Raw genomic sequence first — 6084 nt, forward strand, 5'->3', positions numbered from 1 at the left:
GCAGGGTGGTAGTTAATTATAGAATTGTTTTTGTTCAACTGAATAAACCTTCTATTACAGATTAGGATTGAACCATTTTCCATTTTAACTCTATATGTTTTTTTCTAATTTTTTCCAGCACTGTACCAGGTAACCAATCACTGTTAGCTTTTTTTTGTATGTATACATTAGCGTTATTTTTCAATGAACTAAGTATTTTAACACCTTTGTTATTATATTGTTGGGTCATTTTCTCTGCCTTATTTTTCAAGACTTTATTATACCTATTTATGTCTATGACTCTAGGCTTTAATTCGTTGGTTTTGCAAGGAATTATACACCACAACTTTCGTAACATTAAAATCTCTGCTGGAGAATGACTATTATCGATTTCCATATTTCTATACAAGAGTAACGCTAGGTATATACCTTTTTTGTCTTCTAATACTTTTTTGAATTTTTTTTGCCGTTTGAATGTTACGCTCTGCCATACCGTTCGACTGAGCATATGTCGGGGAAGACATGACATGATTAAATTCCCAATCATGTGTGAATTTTTTGAATTCCTCTGAACTAAATTGTGGCCCCCCATCTGAGTTAAAGATGGGGGGGGGGGTACAATTTAGTTAAAGGGATACCATGCCTGGCAAACATCGACTTAAGAACTTCAATTACTCGATAACTCATAGTATTTTTATATAATTTCTCAATTTCTATGTACTTTGAGTAGTAGTCAATTACTAAAAGGTATGTTTCCCCTTTCAATTCAAATAAATCACAACCCACTTTATTCCATGAGAGTTTTGGAATTTGGTGACACTGAAGTGTCTGTATTTCCAGAATATTTTTAATTTTTCATCAACTTTTTTGATGGTATTTGGCCACCCCTCTAGGATGACATTTTTTAGTAACTTCAATGTATCGTCTTCCGAAGTTTTCTGTACTAATTCATTCAATTTGCCCTGAGTTACATTTATTTCTGATTGATGAAAGAACTGCTTTCTTTTGGGTATCACTGTTTGTTAAAAGTGAGAAAGATACTTCAAGTTTATTTCCTTGTAATTCGTTTATTATCCCAATACTTGATATATATTTCTTACATTGACTCTTTTTACATACATCAACCAACTAACACAGAACACTTATTTTTCAAGAAGCTTATATCTACTCACAGAACACATATTAAAGAGAACTTGTCATGAAAAATTGCTATTCTCAACACTGATACTACCATGCATACTTGTGACTGTATGTCACTGTCCAAGCTATTATCTGACTCATCTTTCAAAAAAGCTCTAGATAAGGCATCTGCAATTATTAATTGTTTGCCTGGTTTGTGTTTAACTTGAAAATCATATTTTTGTAATTGTAACAGCATACGCTGTAGTCGAGCTGGACATTTATCTAGTGGTTTTTTGAAGATAGAAATTAACGGTAGGTGGTCAGTTTCCAGTATCACTTTTTTGCCATAAACATATTCATGAAATTTGGTTAGTCCAAAAATAATTGCAAAAAGTTCCTTTTCTATTTGGGCCCACCTAGTCTGTGTTTCAGTGAGCGCACGTGAAGCATAAGCACAAGTGAAGTTATTTTGAAGTAAGCAAGCTCCTAGACCTGATTGAGAGCTATCCACCGATACCACAGTCTCAGCATTTACATTGTAAAACTGTAATATGGGTTTATTCACAAAAGCATTTTTTAAATTTTGAAACGCTTCTTCTTGTTCATTTTCCCATCTGAAAACTACATCTTTTTTCATAAGAACTCTCAGTGGCTCTGTGGCTACTGAAACATTTTTAATAAACTTACATATGTTAGCATTCCTAGTGCTCTTTGTACGTCTAATTTATTTTCAGGTCTCGGCATATTTTCTATTGCTTTAATTTTTTCTTTCTGGGGAGAAATGCCTTCCCCTGAAATTATGTGTCCTAAATAGGAAATTTGTGTTTGTCCAAACTTACACTTATTTAAATTAAATTTAACATTACTTTCTTTTGCGATTTCAAAGATCTGTTTCAGTCTTTCATTGTGTTCTCTTTTATCTTTTACCCACACTATAATATCATCAATATAAGTATCGGCACCCTGGATGTTGAATATTTCCTTGAATTTGTTTTGGAACACCTCTGGAGCTGAACATACTCCGTAAGGTAGCCGTAGAAATTTATAACGCCCAAAAAGTGCATAATTCAGCACTTTCTTTATCTAATGGAATTTGGTAGAAACCTTGGGTGGCATCCAGTGTACTGAATACTTTTGCATTTCTTAATTTATGGGTGATTTGTTCTAAAGTAGGAATAGAACAATATTCCCTATTAATTAATTTGTTTAGGTCTTGAGGATCCAAACAAATTCTCAACTTATTATCAGGTTTCCTAACAATTACCAGAGCATTCACCCATTTTGAGCTACCATTGACTTTTTCTATTATATTTTGTTCCGCAAGACCATCTAGCGTTTCTTTTAAGGTACTCAAAAGAGGTAAAGCTATTCTCCTGGTAGGATGAACAACTGGTTTTGCATTCTTATCAATATCTATGTGATAGGTACTTTTAATACATCCTATACCTGAAAAAACTTCCTTGTATTCATTTATTGAATCTGAATATTTATTTTTATCAGTATTTATTGACTCTACCTTTTTAATTAAATTCAATTGTATGCAGGAATCAAGCCCCAGGATTGCTTTCGTATCTGACTTTACCACATAAAACTCAAGTTCATTTATTTTATTATTTTTCAGACATGGAAGTGAACATTTCCCAACAACTTTCAAATTTCCTCCCGTATACGACTGTAGTTTCACCTGTGTATTTTTTATTTTATCTTTAGCAATCCCTAATGACTCTAACCTCTTTATAGGTAATACATTTGCCATAGCACCCGTATCTAATTTAAATTTAATAGTTTTCTCATTTATTTGTAATTCAGTCTCCCACAGATTGGTTACCATTGCTGTATTTATCTCGGAAATAGAGCCTATAAATAGAAAATCGGTCTTATTATCTAAGTTTGTTTTTATTTCATGCATTTCGTTTGTATCTTTTTCTACTACTGCACTTACTCGCTTATAATTTTTCTTTCTACAAACTGTTTCGAAATGATTTATTGTTTTACAGAAATTGCACTTTTTGCCATATGCTGGGCAACTATTAACTGGGTGTGATCTTCCACATTTGGTATAGTTTTTTATTGTCTTTATCTTTCTACTAACCTTATTTACCGCTAACACTTCTTCATTCTGCAACGTTGCTCCGTTCGTAACTCCCGACATGACTTCGCTTCTTACTTTGGATGTTTCAATTATCCTACACAGTTCTATTGCTTTGTCAAGGGTCAAGTTGTCTTCCTGTAGAAGTCTTTCTCTGACGTTGTTATTCTTGATCCCACAGACTATCATCGTTACTACTAAGCTGTCTTGCAGGGTGTCTAGCTTGCATTTGGCTGCTTGCTTTTGTAAATCAGTTATTAACTGTTCAGTTGACTGGGCCTCCCCCTGTTTGGTGCTGAACAATTTGTACCTTTCGTAATTAGTATTTTCTTTGCCTTCGACATGCTCTTGGAATTTTTGCATGAGCGGTTTCAATTCATTTCTATCGTCTGTTTCTAATTTGAAAGTGGAGTATAAAGAAACACCAACAAAAATAACAAATAGAATGAGCTGTCACCAATATATTTCTTTAATGATGATTTAAATTGGTTTATTGAATCAGATTTTTTTACAAATTGTGGTAGTTTATTAAATTCGTTCAAGCCTTTACGACATAAACTATTGATTCCAAATTTAGTGTTAGTTTTAATAATATAAAAATTGTTATTTCTTCTCATATTGTAACCATGAACTTCATTATTTCTCAATGAATGTGTCATTATCAGATACATTCAGGAAGAATTGATTCATAAAACTCGTCTAAAATACGTTTTCTTATAAACAATTCCTTTAGTGATTATGAATTCAAGTAGAAAGTTTTTGTCATTACTTTTGTTTCTTTTGTCAAATTTTTGAAAGAAATTAACCTTTACAGTTTATTTTAAATTTCATTTGGTTCGCCATAATAATTTGTGTTAGACTCCAAAGGGTGTGAGCTTTCATGGCTAGGAATAACTGGATTGAAGCCATTTTCTTGGTTTGTTCGACTTGGTCTTTAGGTTATCTCAACTGACGTTTCGCCTACAACGACTGTAAATATCGAAAGCAATGAGGCAATAGACGAAGGGCTCTGCTTGTCCTCATAGCACATACAAACAGTTCGGTAATATGTGCTATGTAGTGTCGACCGAAACTGGTTTTTACGACCGAAACCGAAATTCGGCAACGATCTCAGTTTCGGCCGAAACCGAAAATTCCTTACAAGGATTTCGTTTTGAGGGGAAAATAAAGAAAACGTTATTATAATCAGTCAATCTTTATGTTTTTATCTTTAAATCACAACGTTATGCAGTCTTCGACATTTTTACTTATTGATAATCAACATAACAAACCCTTATTTAAGAAAAAATATTAATTGCACTTTAAAAATACATATGGTGAGGTGTTTATTTGAGTAGGTGTAGATCCTTCTTTTGAATATTATTGATGGGTTTTCAAAAATATTAAACATAAAATTACTTATTTGAGTTGTTACCTAATATCAAAATAGGTACTTGATATTTATGTAATAAACAAAGTAAATCACAAAGTAAGTAAGTCATGACATTATTGGGCACGTGGACGCGGCAAAACGTCTTCGTCGCTTGTATGAAATTCAACGCGCCCAACATGACCAATCACAGCGCGGGAACTCCCGAATGCAGTTTCGGTCGTAGTTTCGGCAAGTTTGCTGCCGAAACCGAAACCCGTTCTTTTGCCGAAACTCGACCGAAACCGAACTTTCGGTCGGACACTAGTACTATGATAACTAGAACACTGTCTTTTGCCCTACCGCCTTTTATAATATCTTCTGCAGTTGGAGATGACACGTCAAGCCTGCATACCGTGACCAATCAAGCCGGAAATAGTCGTGGTATCTGAATATATTTTAAGATATGATGGTGCAGATACTTTGAATTAAAAGAAAACTTATGGAGAACTAAACAGAAATAAGTGATTTGTCAAGTATTTTTAAAGTTTCTGAATTGACATACTTGACAACTAATTGTGTTTTTTAGCGTTTTTCTGTCAGTTTGATGATGAGGGGAATATTTGAAATACATAAAATCCTTGTTTCGTGAAATATTCAGGAAACATTTTCAATAAGAAGTGTTGATAAATTACGGTGTATCTATTTTGTCTGTAATGTGTCTGAGCAGTAACATTTCGATTCAAATTTAGTATTTTCCCCCATGAAGGTTTCATCTACGTTTTTTATTTTGTGGAGTGATAACGAAAAAATGTATATACGACTTATTTTTAGTGGAATAAAGTGAACCAATATTTTTTTTCAGAATTCTTTCACAAGAACTGATGAGATTGTGGGCCTATAATACGGAAAGAAGGATTAACATGAAGATACACTTCTGGATGCAGCAGGTGGTAGTATATTAAGGATGCAGATGAGTCACTTAGAGTGTAATTTTCTTTTTCATTGATGTAAATATTTTATCTTGATCTTAGTGTGACATATTTTCCCATGTAAATGATTGAAATAAAAGTACACGAATTTGCTTGGAAGTCAGTACATCCTACAAAGAAGGATATTGGTCAAATATTGGATCAGGAATCCATTTATAACATTCCTCTGAGGACCAATATAATATATGCCTAATATCCTCAATTGTGGGAGTTGTTGGAGAATAGGTATTTCTCATTATGAGTAAGTGAGTAGTAAGTATAAGTACTAAGAAAGAAGTTACTGATAAAGAACAATTTGTCATGGTTTCAACTGGTATAACTTAATTGAAGTATACCTATTTGTATAGCTAATGCTATTTTTTAAAATTTTAAAATGAATAATTCATGCATCACTCTTATGTGTTTCCATAAGTTTTTAAAGCCAGAAGTTTCAATCATTTTCAAATCAGCTTTGGATATATGTAATTCAATATTGTTGAAAAATTTATATCAGTATATGAAAATGGACTAGCAATCACCTACTTTTAAATATGATTATTCTTTTTGCTTTTTTT

General features: G+C 32.8%; 1 long non-coding RNA gene across 1 annotated transcript in view; it reads left to right on the forward strand.

Moving 5' to 3' along the window:
- The window catches only part of LOC111516470 (uncharacterized), a 35448-nt gene extending 29826 nt beyond the window's left edge, over positions 1-5622 (forward strand). The window contains exon 3 of the long non-coding RNA XR_012466259.1: positions 5404-5622. This is a non-coding gene — a long non-coding RNA (uncharacterized lncRNA). The remainder of the gene's footprint in view (positions 1-5403) is intronic.
- Positions 5623-6084: the final 462 nt, after the last annotated feature.

This window comes from Leptinotarsa decemlineata, unplaced genomic scaffold (assembly GCF_025532065.1).
Source record: "Leptinotarsa decemlineata unplaced genomic scaffold, Ldec_3_MD MMD2_P_RNA_scaffold_14, whole genome shotgun sequence".
Taxonomy (NCBI): domain Eukaryota; kingdom Metazoa; phylum Arthropoda; class Insecta; order Coleoptera; family Chrysomelidae; genus Leptinotarsa; species Leptinotarsa decemlineata.